At 45.0% G+C, this 12,756-nt stretch overlaps 1 protein-coding gene across 3 annotated transcripts in view; it reads right to left on the reverse strand.

The window, feature by feature from the left end:
* Positions 1-12,756, reverse strand: part of ABCG2 (ATP binding cassette subfamily G member 2 (Junior blood group)) — a 134,390-nt gene that overhangs the window by 110,226 nt on the left and 11,408 nt on the right. The window contains exon 1 of one of the 3 annotated variants that reach the window (XM_056568500.1): positions 921-1,051. The exons of the other annotated variants lie outside the window; for them this stretch is intronic. The gene's annotated coding sequence lies outside the window, so the exon portion shown is untranslated. Of the gene's footprint in view, positions 1-920; positions 1,052-12,756 lie in introns of those variants that run through there. 3 annotated transcript variants of the gene reach the window in all.

The raw sequence follows: 12,756 nt of genomic DNA on the forward strand, positions 1-12,756 counted from the left end.
GATCCCCGCTGCGGCACAACGCTATCATTACAGCACAGAGTGAGTTCGCTCTGTGCGTAATGACAAGCGATACGGGGGACGGAGCAGCGTGACGTCATGGTGCCGCCCCTCGTGACATCACGGCCCGTCCCCTTAATGCAAGTCTATGGGAGGGGGCGTGACGACCGCAACGCCCCCTCCCATAGACTTGTAATGAAAGGGGCGGACCATGACATCACGAGGGGCGGATCAGTGACGTAACGATGCTCCGGCCCCTGTACCGCCCATCATTACGTGCAGAGCGAACTCGCTCTGTGCTGTAATGATAGCGCGGTGCCGCAGCGGGGATCCCGGGGGTCCCCAGCAGCGGGACTGCGGCGATCTGACATCTTATCCCCTATCCTTTGTATAGGGGATAAGATGTCTAGGGGCGGAATACCCCTTTAAGGACCAGCCCTTTTTCATCTTAAGGACTGAGCCCTTTTTCGCAATTCTGACCACCGTCGCTTTACGAATTAATAACGCAGAAACGCTTTTACCGAATATTCAGATTTTTGCTTTTTGAAAAAATTAGAGGGCTTCAAAGTAGAGCAGCAATTTTCAAAAATGTAATGAAAATTGCAAAATCTGAAGGGACAGATGTTACAGAACTACAACTCCCAGCATGCCTGGGCAGTTGAGGCATGCTGAGAGTTGTAGTTTGGCAACATCTGGAGGGCTACCGTTTGGGCACCACTGTAACAGTGGTCTCCAAACTGTGACCCTCCAGATGTTGCAAAACTACAACTCCCAGCATGCCCAAAACTACAACTCCCAGCATGCATGCCTTCGGCTGTCTGGGCATGCTGGGAGTTGCAGTTTGGCCTTCCTAGTGGTTGCCTGCCACAGTAAAGATCACTTTACTTTCACTTTCAATCCCCCCCCACCGTGAGATTCCCTACATGAGCCAGGATCCAGCAGTCTCCAGCGAAGATCCGGGATCCCCAGGCATCTTCTCCTGCAAGTACCGGCCTTCATCTTCTGTCCATGTTCCCCTCGACATCCAGGGGTGGGCAGAATAGGGGATTGCCATGGCAACCCACTGTCCTGCTCTGCCATTGGTCAGAATCAGTTCTGACCAATGGCAGGGGATAGGAGGAGATCGCAGCACTGCGACCTAACTCCTAGCCCTCAGGATGATCGGGACTGTCACTGACCGCTCCGATCATCCCTATTTTCCGGGTGATCGGGTCACCAGAGACCCGATCAGCCTGGAATAGCAGAAAATCGCATGTCTGAATTGACATGCGCTTTTCTGCGATCACAGACATGGACGGGTCTCAGGACCCCCCTGGGCGATGTCCCGGGATGCCTGCTGAATGATTTCAGCAGGCATTCCGGTCTGGTCCCCAACCGGCTAGCGGCGGGGACTGGAATTCCCACGGGCGTATGCATACGCCCCACGTCATTAAGGACTCGGATGCAGGGCGTATGCATACGCCTGGCGTCCTGAACAGGTTAAGGGAATGTACATAGGAGACAGGGGAAGGGGGGCCCAGGGGTCACAAAATGGAGTCAGCTGGACAGGGCAGCTAGATGTACAGGGGTGCAACTCCTGTACTGGGCTACCACACTTACAATTGTAACATTAATAGCATTTTTTTTTTAAATATCCATATTGATATATTCCACATGAATATACATTTCAAGGAGACATGCTTTTGTGTAGACAAAAACATCTTTATGAACTCACTTCTATATATTTCTGTATCCCAGCATTCCTTTCTATACAGATGACGTGTAATAATGATCACATTCTCCCATATGATGTCACAGGTTTTCATAACAATGCCTAATATGCATTCAGGTACATATTATTGATGGGAACAACTACCTAAACAACGTAATTAGAGATGAGCGAACTTACAGTAAATTCGATTCGTCACGAACTTCTCTGCTCGGCAGTTGATGACTTATCCTGCGTAAATTAGTTCAGCGTTCAGGTGCTCCGGTGGGCTGGAAAAGGTGGATACATTCCTAGGAAAGAGTCTCCTAGGAGTCTCCTAGGACTGTATCCACCTTTTCCAGCACACCGGAGCACCTGAACGCTGAACTAATTTATGCAGGAAAAGTCATCAACTGCCGAGCCGAGAAGTTCGTGACGAATTGAATTTACTGTAAGTTCGCTCATCTCTAAATGTAATGATTCAGGAACTTTGTGCAGTGATCCTTTAGTTTCCTTTGTGAACCTGTCTATAAATTAAAATCTTGAAGAAGTATTGACTTTTAGGCTATGTTCACACGGGGGATTTTTCGTGGAAGGCCGGAAAATTTCCAGCAGACATTCTGCAGACCCGCTTGTGACGGCAGAACATGCGGATGCTAGAACTGCTCGGAAATGCGCCATCTCCATAGAAGGCAATGCATTTACGTCTGATTCCGCAGAAATAATTGACATGTTAATTCCTTCTGGAGAGGCCACAATCGGAAATTCCTCAGTAGATGTTTTCACGGTGCAGCAGAATCCCATTCAAAAAAATTTGGCTCGGAAATTCCACTGTGTGAACGAGGCCTTACACTGAATAAATGGTCAGTTTCCTTGTCTACTTGCCAGCTAGCTTACAGTTACAAAGGGAAAAAACATGAACCAAATCCTGCTGACACTGCAATATTCCATGTGACATACCTCTCCACCCCCTGAGTATGTCTGACTATAGCAGAAGTGATCCACGTGGCGGAGACGGTCTTCTGTATCTGATTGTGTAAAACTGCAATGCTTACATGACAACTGTGTGAAAAGGTTTTAAAAAGTTGCTTAAAACATAGACATACCAACAGGCTTCATTACCAAAGGCAAATTCCCTAAAGCAGTGCTTCCCAACCAGGGTGCCTCCAGCTGTAGAAAAACTACAACTCCCAGCATACCCGGACAGCCGCTCATCGGCACATCACTAGAATATACCTTAGCCCCTTAAAGGGGTTATCCAGGAAAAAACTTTTTTTTATATATCAACTGGCTCCAGAAAGTTAAACAGATTTGTAAATTACTTCTATTAAAAAAATCTTAATCCTTCCAATAGTTATTAGCTTCTGAAGTTGAGTTGTTGTTTTCTGTCTAACTGCTCTCTGATGACTCACGTCCCGGGAGCTGTGCAGTTCCTATGGGGATATTTTCCCATCATGCACAGCTCCCGGGACGTGACATCATCATTGAGCAGTTAGACAGAAAACTTCAGAAGCTAATAACTATTGGAAGGATTAAGATTTTTTAATAGAAGTAATTTACAAATCTGTTTAACTTTCCAGAGCCAGTTGAGATATATATATATATATATATATATATATATATATATATATATATATATATAAAAAGGTTTGGCCTGGAATACCCCTTTAAGGACCAGGCCAATTTTTGTTTTTGCACTTTCGTTGTTTCCTGGTTTCCGGCCCTTCTAAAAATCATAATACTTTCAATTTTGCACCTACAGACCCATATAAGGGCTTGTTTTTTTGCCAATTGTACTTTGTAAATACATCACTTATTTAATAACAAAATCTGCGGCGAAAAAAAATTATTATTTTGTAACTTTTGGGGGGTACCGTTTCTACGCAGTGCACGTTTCTGTGTACGCTGATTCTGTACACTAGGCATTGTATTGTGCCCTCTTGAGGGTGGTTATATCCTCCCTTCATATTTCTGTTGGAGGTTGCTCTGTTTAGAGCAATTTTAGTTATTTTTAATTGTACTGTGTCTTTTTTTTGTATCCATATATTTTTGTCTATCTTTTGTATATGGCTATTGGGATACAATGCTTTGCACTCTGATATAGAGGTTGAGCCCCCATATTTTTGTGTTTTATGGGGTGCTAGGGTATCTCCATGCTTCGGATATCAAAAGAGAATGCATAAAACAGAATTATTATTATTTTTTATCAGACATCGGTATTGTGGGGTATAGACTGGAAAGAATGTGCAATATGAATCCAAACCAAGCAGCACATGAGGCACACAGCTCTGCCATGTGACTTAGGCCATCATAAAATACTTATATAAATAGATTTATAGCCATTAACCCAATTCTGTCCAATCCGTTAATACAGCACCTCAATTTTTTTACACTTTATGGCAGTGTATCCAATCAGGGTGCCTCCAGCTGTTGCAAAACTACAACCCCCAGCATGCCCGGACAGCCGTTGGCTGTCCGGGCATGCTGGGAGTTGTAGTTTTGCAACAGCTGGAGACGTCCTGGTTGGGAAACACTGCTTTATAAAGACCTTAATATACTGTAGTTATTATTCTACCTTGCATAAAATACTATTTAAAGCAGATCAATAAAATACTATGAAATTACCGTATTGTAATTATACATGCACTTATCTGCATTGCTGAAATAACAATGAAAACAATAAAAAAATACTGACGTTTTACACTCACCACAGTAGCACATTCCTTGCTGCAATTCTATAGTCTGCTGCAGACAGTGGCGTGGCTTTTTTAGATGGCCAGGCTACCTCTGACAGGCATGCAATCTCTAGAGAAGATATGGAGAACTGACGGGAACGTTATCGATGAGAAACAGCAGTGACGTCTAACCTGAAGCGTAGTTTCACAGCTGGGCACATTGGTGTATATAGGACAATAAAGCTTCAGCCCCTTTTAAAGTAACTTTGGGACCTCAGACAGTTTTCCCAGGGTCTCTTCCATCTTGGACACAGTAGTTTTAGGAATCCCCAGATCATCTTCTAGTTCTGGCACCGCCAGTCGCCGATCTTTAACGACTGCGGTCCATACACATTCAACTTTCTCAGGCTATGTTCACATGGCGGAAATTCCATGCATCCGCTCAGATTCTGTTCTGCCAAGCCGGCAGCAGATATTTTGCATTTTTGCATGGAATGTAATTTGCGCTGAATTTCTTGTGCTCGACACACACATTCTGGACGGAATTCAGAGTCCCATTGATTTCAACTGACTGCTGCAGAATTCCGCAAAAATAGTTGACATGCTCTTTTTTTTTTTGTTCGGTATCCGGAATGCGGAATGTTTCTCCTGGAGCAACGTTCAGGCTTGACACAAAAATGAGATGCAGATTTGTTGCTCTATAAGCTCAGTCATTTTGAATGCAACGGCCACACAATATACATACTCATTCAATGCATATAGTAGAATAGTGTGAACCTTTAAAAAGTTCAGTTCGGCAGGTTCGAGGAACTTTGGCAAAAAGTCGGGTTCGGATAGAATGTTAGAGGTGAACCCAGACCTCAGCAATAACCCTACAACTTGTGTATAACACTGTTTAAGCAGCAAAAATAGGCACAACAAATTCTGTGAGGAAAAACTGCATTGTACAGGCAACATTTATAAATGTCCCCCAGATTGTCTACTGCCAGCAAAGCAACATACAAAAAAGTATTTAGGCTAAGTTTCGACTTGTTTTTTTTTTTTTGTGGCCCAAAAAAAAAAAAATACGCCACAGCATTTTCCTGTGTTTGGCGTTTTTTTTGCCTTTGACTGGAAATTGCATTGCCATTTTTTCAATGCAGTAGTGATGGAAAACATTTTTTATTTAACAATTTATATTTTTTATAACAAAATTTTAATTCATTTTTAAACAGGGATCAATTTATGTGGGCGGGCAGGGCACTAAAAATGTAGCCGACAATAATAAAAATTTAGTGTGTGTGTGTTTTCACTTTTTTTAAAAATTATAGTTTAGGTAGTACTACTACTCCCAGCATGGAACACACTGTTCCATGATGGGAGTAGTAGTTCCTGTACTAATAGACAGATCACCCCGGGTGTCACTCCTGACACCCGGGGCGATCTATGCATAATATAGCAGAGATGCGGAGCGGCTCTAAACAGCACTTGCATCCCTGCACTATACTCCGGCCGGCCAGTGCTTTGAATAGAAATTCACATCACTCATTCATATTTTCTGCCCAGAGTGGGGATTGGCCGGATGGTGGCAGCCAATCACAGCTCTCAGCGAGAAATATGAATGGTGAGTGGCCGGCTGGAGTACATAGCAGAGATGCGAGCACAGGAGGAAGGCACTTCGCATTTCAGGGATGAAGGATGATCACAGCGGGTGTCAGGTCCCTCTTCTATGGTCCCTACACTGAGGTGTGTGTGTATATATATATATATATATATGTATATACACACCTATTCATATTTCCCACAGAGAGTTGTGATTGGCTAGAACCATCTGGCCAATCACAGCTCTATGCGGGAAATATGAATAGGTGTATATACACGGCAGTGCAGGGGACCATAGAAGAGTGGCCGCCCGCACCTATACATTATACAGGAGGATCGCACTGGGTGTCAAAAGTGACACCCGGGGCACTCTGTCAATTAGACCTCACAGACCTTTAACTTCTTCTTTAAGAGTCTCCTCTGTCCTCCACTTGTTCCCTTTATTAATGGCACCTGTTTGAACTTGTTATCAGTATAAAAGACACAACCTCAAACAGTCACACTCCAAACTCAACTATGGCTAAGACCAAAGAGCTGTCGAAGTACACCAGAAACAAAACTGTAGACCTGCACCAGGCTAGGAAGACTGAATCTGCAATAGGCAAGCAGCTTGGTGTGAAGAAATCAACTTTGGGAGCAATTATTAGAAAAATGGAAGCCATACAGGACCACTGATAATCTCCCTCGATCTGGGGCTCCATGCAAGATCTCACCCCGTGGTGTCAAAATTATCACAAGAACGGTGGGCAAAAATCCCAGAGCCACACGGGGGGACCTAGTGGATGACCTGCAGAGAGCTGGGACCAAAGTAACAAAGGCTACCATCAGTAACACACTATTCCGCCAGGGACTCAAATCATGCAGTGCCAGACGTGTCCCCCTGCTTAAGCCAGTACATGTCCGGGCCCGTCTGAAGTTTGCTAGAGAGCATTTGGATGATCCAGAGGAGGAGACTGTCATATGGTCAGATGAAACCAAAAGTAGAACTTTTCGGTAAAACTCAACTCGCCGTGTTTGGAGGAGAAAGAATGCTGAGGTACATCCAAAGAACACCATACCTACTGTGAAGCATGGGGGTGGAAACATCATGCTTTGGGGCTGTTTTTTTTAGCAAAGGGACCAGGACGACTGATTTGTGTAAAGAAATATAAAGAGATTGAGTGGCTACACACTAAAATGGATAAAATTAGTGTATGTACCGAGATACTGAGTTACGCTATATCCAATAGTGCCGTAGACATGTGCAATCAAAAAATAGCTGAAATTCAGATCTCAAGGTGCAGACAAAATTAAGAAATTAAAACTATAACAGAATAGGATGTAGCTGGGTTTCTCTATAACCACGTTTTTTTTTTAATAAAGGAAAACTTGGTCCCCCCGCACTAACCAGTGGTACTGGCTGATAGTGTGGGGGACGCTGATCAGTTTGATGCTTACTGTGCCCAGATCCGCCCGGCCGTTCTGCCGATATCTTAGTTTTTCCCTATATGCTAATGAAGTGCTAACTGGCACAGGCGGGGTAACTGGCACTCTGACGTCACCGCCTCTGCCCGCAGCGCCTCCCAGCTCATCAATATTCCTCCCCTCTCTCTGCCTCTCCCTCTTCATTACAGACGGGGAGGAGAGGAGAGGAAGCTCCAACACACACGCGGTGGTCCCGGTTTGGGGAGACTGCAGCGCTTGCGAGTAAGATATTGAGTGAAACCTTCCTTCCATCAGCAAGGGCATTGAAGATGAAACATGGCTGGGTCTTTCAGTATGACAATAATGCCAAACACACTGCCCGGGCAACGAAGGAGTGGCTTCGTAAGAAGCATTTCAAGGTCCTGGAGTGGCCTAGCCAGTCTCCAGATCTCAACCCCATAGAAAACCTTTGGAGGGAGTTGAAAGTCTGTGTTGCCCAGCGACAGCCCCAAAACATCACTGCTCTAGAGGAGATCTGCATGGAGGAATGAGCCAAAATACCAGCAACAGTGTGTGAAAACCTTGTGAAGACTTACAGGAAACATTTGACCTCTGTGATTCCCAACAAAGGGTATATAACTAAGTATTGAAATGAACTTTTGTTATTGACCATATACTTATTTTCTAGCATAATTTGCTAATAAATTATTAAAAAATCAGACATTGTGATTTTATGGATTTTTTTTCTCATTTTGTCTCTCATAGTTGAGGTATACATATGATGAAAATGACAGGCCTCTCTCATCTTTTTAAGTGGGAGAACTTGCACAATTGGTGGCTGACTAAATATTTTTTTGCCCCACTGTAAGCCCTCTATGCCCTGCTTTTTCCCACACAACACACTTTTTTTCTCCTAATTTCCCCTTTTCCCCCACCTGTTTGTGTGACACAAAAATCTGGCATGCTTGAATCTGCACTTATACAACTGTGCACAAAAGTGACACAACACCCTTTCCTTCACTGTATTTCCCCTGAGTGTACCATAAAATGGCACCCTTTACAGACACAAATTTTGCCCTGACAGAACAAATGCATCTCACTGTCTGCAGAATTTATGTACAAAGCTTTGGAATATTGTTGACGTGGAGCAGTCGTACTCTTTTCTAGGCTGTACATAGGGTTGCCACCTTTCTTGCAAATAAAAACCGGCCATGGTAATTTGCATAAATAATTATATGCGTGGCATCACAGGAAGCTCCGCCCATGCCAATACACGTCGCATCACGTAATGGCACAGGAGGTTGCATGCTGGGGGTTGTAGTGCTTTGCCCCTCTGGATATTAGAATCTGTATTACCGACTCCAATATGAAAAGTGACAAAGCATTACAACTCCCAGCATGTAAAGTGACAAAGCACTACAACCGCCAATATGCAAAGGGACAAAGCCCTACAACTGTTGTAGTTCTTTGACCCTTTGCATACTGAAGGTTACACAAAAAGAATTAAAATTAAAACTATTACCAGGACAGAGCAGACAGTATCCGGTGAACAGAGACATTCCATAGAGATTCCCCGCCCACATACAATAAATAAATCTTTTAATCTTTTGATCAGTGTTATCGGCGGCGCGCTCTACTTCTCAAGCCCGCTAAAGCAATCTGGATTAGCAGAGTGCCAATCTGACCGCATGGAAGAGGGTAAGGCACATTGGGCCGTCATCTCAGCTGATCAGGACCCCGCAATTATCCACAGAGGTCCCGATCAGCCCCCCACCCCAAACCCACTGGCACATTTTTCAAAGCAGGAGTACCTCTTTTTTTTTTTTATTCGTTTTATTGAACAGGAAATAAAGATAACAAAACAGTAAAACCAAAACATATGGCTCCGCACAAGCCATGCTTACACACGACAAAATTCCCACGCAGGGGGGGCATTGGTATATCGGGATAAAAGCATAGTACAGCGGTCAGGTGCAGTGTAAATAAGACGTAGGAGTGCTCCGTGACATAGTAAAACCAATGTGTCGTATATATCAGATGGAAATCACTATGGGCACTATCCGCAAGCCACTGCCACTGTCAAAACAAAAAGAAATGGGGGGGGGGGGGTGGACGGGAGGAGTAAGGAAAACGAAAGAAAGAGGGCCAAAGGGAGGAAGGGGAAAGCACCAAAAAGGAAAAATAGAACGAAGAGGGGAAGGAATAGAGGGGGGGGGATCAAAGGGAGGGTCCCCAGGTAAACAACAATCAACAATTGTCTCAGGGTGGAGTGCGAGGCAGCAATGCGTCCCTAGATGTATAGTAGTCGTGGGCTGTAAACAGAGTATCAGTAGAAGCGCACCACACACCCCACACCTTATCAAACTTTGCTTCGCATTTCCTATGTTTATATACCAAGCGTTCAAATGGTAATACATTGTTTATCAATCTCTTCCACATAGACACATTAGGAGGTCTAGGATCCATCCACCTCAAAGCTATGGCCTTACGGGCCATGAACAGTGATTCTCTTAGCAAAACTCTAGTGAAATAAGGCCAACTGTCTTCATCAATAATACCAAACAGACAAAACAGGGGTATACGAGGGACAGTTCTACCTAATAATGAGGAGAGAAAGGATGTGACCTCCTTCCAAAAATAACACACATATGGGCAAGACCAAATAAGATGCCAAAAATCTGCCCTGGGAGAGCTACACCTGTGGCACTGGTCACTCTGTGTCCTACCCATTCGATGCAGTCTAATCGGTGTGAGATAGCAACTATGAATAATGTAGAGTTGGGTAATCTTATTATTTGCAGCGGGGGACACCAGTGTGTGAGACGATTGGACCTCCCTCCACTGTTCCTCAGTCAGACCAGGGATATGGGATCTCCAGTATGCTTCCGCAGGGAGAGGTGCCCGAGCATGCTTAATTTCAATAATATGAGCGTAAAGAACAGAAACTAACCCCCCAGGACCTTGAGACCTGATAACTCCTATCAGTGGGTAATCAGAGATTTTAGTGGTGGACGGGGGGAATTGAGTCAATAAGGCATGGCGCAACTGCAGGTATTTATAAAAAGCCGTTCTAGGTAGGTCGAATTTTCCTTGTAGCTGGGTGAAGGAAGAAAGAATATTATCCGAGTACAGGTGAGACAATTCTCTAATGCCATGGGATTTCCAAAAGGTCGGATCTAAGTCAGCTGTCAAGTGCATCAGATATGGGGCATCCCAAAGCGGAAGGTCAGTCGCTACGTCTGTAAAGTCATGAAGCTTCTTGACCGTCGTCCACACCTGGGAGGCCAGGCGATGTAAAGGTAAGAGTCTACCGCTCCCAGAGGAAGGCCTGTCCAACCAGGCCCTTAAATGGGTCTGATGAGCATAATGGGCAAGGTGGTGTTCCGAGTTGGGTAGTGGCTCCGCCCTGACCCATGAGCGAAGTAGCCTCAATTGTCCAGCCAAGTAGTATGCCTGGAAGTCCGGGAGGGCATAACCCGCCCGGGCCTTCATGCGCTGCAAGGTTACCAACTTCAATTTAGACCTGGAATTGCCCCAGATAAAAGAAGGTAAAAGCGAGTGGAGGGACTTAAAGAAGGACATGGGTACGGGAGTAGCAGCATGCTCCAGAATGTAGAGACATTTAGGCAAAATGATCATTTTGATCAAGTTTATCCGGCCTGGGACGGACAGAGGCAAAGTACCCCAGATCTTAAATTTGTCTTTAATCAAGGAAAGGAGTGGGAGGGCATTTAATGCAAAGTCATTAGACATATCTTTATGGACCAGAATACCCAGATACTTAAACTGTTCAACCACCTGGAGGCCCGCAAAAACAGCGGGCCACCCAGAAGGCCGAAGAGGAAGTAAAAAGGACTTGGACCAGTTAATAACAAGACCAGAGTACACACCAAATCTATCTATCGTAGATATGACTAGAGGGAGTGAGGACCGCGGGTTACTCAAGAACAAGACCATGTCATCAGCATATAAACCAATTCGGTCCTCCCTACCACCATACACTATACCGGAAACATCCCGGTCCTGTCTAATTTGGATAGCCAAGGGCTCCGCCGCCAAAGCCAAACTTCTGTAGTACTGCCAGGAGATAAGGCCATTCAACTGAATCAAAGGCCTTGGCCGCGTCAAGCGAGGCCAAAGCCCAGTCCTGTTCCAATGCGGACCCCAATTGCACCGCCGTCTGGACCCTCCTTATATTATCAGTAGTGGATCTGCCCGGTATAAAGCCGGACTGGTCTTCATGAATAATGGTCCGTATACATTTATTCAGGCGCAATGCTAATATCTTTGTGAGTATTTTGTAGTCAATATTCAGCAACGATATTGGTCTGTACGACCCACAATCCAAGGGGTCCTTATCGGGCTTAAGGAGAACCACTATGGTAGCCTCACATAGAGAAGCCGGCAAGGACCCAGACACAAATGCGTTGCTATACATAGACTGCAAACTGCTGGCCACCTGAGGAAGATACTTAATATAGACCTCCAAAGGAAGCCCATCAGGACCCGTGGCTTTGCCCCCAGTCATCCCAGTCACAGCCTCCTCGATGTCGTCAGTCGTAATGTCCCTGTCCAAGTCCTCCCTATCCACGACCGAAAGTCTGGGAAATGTAATCCTCGCCAGGTAGTCCAACAGGTCAGAAGTCGAGTACGTCACTCTAGATCTGTATAGGTCAATGTAAAAGTCAGCAAATCTATCAGCAATACTGGTAGAGTCCAGTAGAACCGTCCCAGCAGAGGATGAAATGCGGAGAATAGGGGGAGCGGCCTTATCCTGTCTCACCAGTTGGGCTAAGAGCTTGCTGGACTGGTTGCCATGCTCGAAGAAGAATTGTTTAGAGAAAAACAACTTACGGTTCATTTTCTCATTTAGATGTTGTAAATATGTCCTACCCATGGCAAGCCAAGCTTCCCTATGAGCGTCTGTAGGATCCTCCGTGTACCTGGCCTCCAATCCAGCACACCGCTCCGCCAGTTCCTCCTCTCTGACTGAGGTTTCCCTCTTCAGATAAGAGATGGATGATCTAAGACAACCTCTCAAGTATGCTTTCAGAGTTTCCCACAGTATACCAGGGTCTGTCTCACAGTCCTGTGTCCCTAGAAATACCTGCAGTTGGTCAGGGATCCTGTCCACCGGATCTAAAAGCTGCAGCCAAAAGGGATGCACCTTCCATCTTCTATGAACAGAAACAGAAGGGACATTAATTGAAAGTAACAGGGGTGAATGGTCAGAAATAGCTCTGGTATAGTAATAAATCTCGGACACCACCCCCGCCAAAGCGGAGGATCCATAAGCGTGATCTATACGGGATAGAGAGTTATGCCCTAAGTTATAACAGGAATATACTCTTGCACTTGGGTGTCTAACCCTAAATAAATCAACCCAACCCACCTCGAGCATGAGAGCCGCGA

The sequence above is a fragment of the Hyla sarda genome, chromosome 1 (assembly GCF_029499605.1).
Source record: "Hyla sarda isolate aHylSar1 chromosome 1, aHylSar1.hap1, whole genome shotgun sequence".
In the NCBI taxonomy this organism is placed as follows: domain Eukaryota; kingdom Metazoa; phylum Chordata; class Amphibia; order Anura; family Hylidae; genus Hyla; species Hyla sarda.